This window comes from Carassius auratus, unplaced genomic scaffold, assembly GCF_003368295.1.
Source record: "Carassius auratus strain Wakin unplaced genomic scaffold, ASM336829v1 scaf_tig00037218, whole genome shotgun sequence".
Classification (NCBI taxonomy): domain Eukaryota; kingdom Metazoa; phylum Chordata; class Actinopteri; order Cypriniformes; family Cyprinidae; genus Carassius; species Carassius auratus.
This window is the reverse complement of record NW_020526365.1, coordinates 20,001-22,074: the sequence shown is the minus strand read 5'-3', so window position 1 is coordinate 22,074 and position 2,074 is coordinate 20,001. Positions and strand designations below refer to the sequence as shown.

General features: G+C 40.8%; 2 non-coding genes and 2 pseudogenes across 2 annotated transcripts in view; all 4 read left to right on the top strand.

Annotated features, from left to right (window-relative positions):
• Positions 1-98: 98 nt before the first annotated feature.
• Positions 99-214, top strand: LOC113082960 (uncharacterized; annotated as a pseudogene).
• A 507-nt stretch (positions 215-721) lies between these two features.
• On the top strand, positions 722-839 carry LOC113082949 (5S ribosomal RNA). The gene has a single exon (XR_003282998.1). It is a non-coding gene; the product is annotated as a 5S ribosomal RNA (ribosomal RNA).
• A 517-nt stretch (positions 840-1,356) lies between these two features.
• Positions 1,357-1,477, top strand: LOC113082959 (uncharacterized; annotated as a pseudogene).
• A 501-nt stretch (positions 1,478-1,978) lies between these two features.
• LOC113082954 (5S ribosomal RNA) overlaps positions 1,979-2,074 on the top strand; it is a 121-nt gene continuing 25 nt past the window's right edge. Inside the window, exon 1 of the ribosomal RNA XR_003283003.1 lies at positions 1,979-2,074. This exon is cut by the window's right edge and continues 25 nt beyond it. This is a non-coding gene — a ribosomal RNA (5S ribosomal RNA).

Below are 2,074 nucleotides of genomic sequence, written 5' to 3'. Positions count from 1 at the left end.
AGGTGCTTTAAAGCTTTTGGGTTTCTTTCCTACTTATATAATGTACTGGCGATTAGATTGGCTGATCTCTAAATAGCCTTCTCTTTGCGGCAGTCTTCGCTTACGGCCATACCAACCTGGCTATGCCCGATCTCGTCTGATCTCGAAGCTAAGCAGGTTTGGCCTGGTAGTACTTGGATGGAGACCGCCTGGGGAATACCAGGTGCTGTAAGCTTTTTGGAAATTTTCAGTTAGTATATAATAATTTTGCCAAAAAATAGAGTCAATGCCGGTCTCTGAATATTAGCAGGTTTGGGTCTGGTTAGACATGGATTGGAGACTGCCTGGCGAATACCAGGTGCTTTAAACTTTTGGAAAATTTTAACTTAGTATATAATAATTTTGCCAAAAAATAGAGTCAATGCCCGATTCTGAAATATTAGCAGGTTTGGGCCTGGTTAGTACATGGATGGGACACTGCCTGGGAATACCAGGTGCTTTAAACTTTTTGGAAAATTTCACAAATTATGTAATAATTTTGCACAAAAAAAAAAATAAAAAAAATAAAGAGTCAATGCCCAATCTCTGAATCTTAGCAGGCTTAGGTCTGGTTAGTACTTGGATGAGAGACCGGCTAGGAATACCAGGTGCTTTAAGCTTTTGGGTTTTCTTCTACTTATATAATGTACTGGCGCATTAGATTGGCTGATCTCTAAATAGCCTTCTCTTTGCGGCAGTCTTCGCTTACGGCCATACCAACCTGGCTATGCCCGATCTCGTCTGATCTCGGAAGCTAAGCAGGTTGGGCCTGGTTAGTACTTGGATGGGAGACCGCCTGGGAATACCAGGTGCTGTAAGCTTTTTGGAAATTTTTCAGTTAAGTATATAATAATTCTGCCAAAAATAGAGTCAATTGCCGGTCTCTGAATATTAGCAGGTTTGGGTCTGGTTAGTACATGGATGGGAGACTGCCTGGGAATACCAGGTGCTTTAAACTTTTTGGAAAATTTTCCACTTAGTATATAATAATTTTGCCAAAAATAGAGTCAATGCCCGATTTCTGAATATTAGCAGGTTTGGGCCTGGTTAGTACATGGATGGGACACTGCCTGGGGAATACCAGGTGCTTTAAACTTTTTGGGAAAATTTCACAAATTATATAATAATTTTGCAAAAAAAAAAAAAAAAAAAAAAAAAAAGAGTCAATGCCCAATCTCTGAATCCTTAGCAGGCTTAGGTCTGGTTAGTACTTGGATGAGAGACCGGCATGGAATACCAGGTGATTTAAGCTTTTGGGTTTTTCTTTCCTACTTATATAATGTACTGGCGATTAGATTGGCTGATCTCTAAATAGCCTTCTCTTTGCGGCAGTCTTCGCTTTACGGCCATTACCAACCTGGCTATGCCCGATCTCGTCTGATCTCGGAAGCTAAGCAGGTTTTGGGCCTGGTTAGTACTTGGATGGAAGACCGCCTGGGAATACCAGGTGCTGTAAGCTTTTTGGAAATTTTTCAGTTAGTATATAATAATTTTGCCAAAAAATAGAGTCAATGCCGGTCTCTGAATATTAGCAGGTTTGGGTCTGGTTAGTACATGGATGGGAGACTGCCTGGGAATACCAGGTGCTTTTAAACTTTTTGGAAAATTTTCACTTAGTAATATAAGAATTTTGCCAAGAAATAGAGTCAATGCCCGATTTCTGATATTAGCAGGTTTGGGCCTGGTAGTACATGGATGGGAGACTGCCTGGGAATACCAGGTGCTTTAAACTTTTTGGAAAAATTTCACAAATTATATAATAATTTTGCCAAAAAAAAAAAAAAGAGTCAATGCCCAATCTCTGAATCTTAGCAGGCTTAGGTCTGGTTAGTACTTGGATGAGAGACCGGCTAGGAATTACCAGGTGCTTTAAGCTTTTGGGTTTTCTTTCCTACTTATATAATGTACTGGCGATTAGATTGGCTGATCTCTAAATAGCCTTCTCTTTGCGGCAGTCTTCGCTTACGGCCATACCAACCTGGCTATTGCCCGATCTCGTCTGATCTCGGAAGCTAAGCAGGTTTGGGCTCTGGTTAGTACTTGGATGGGAGACCGC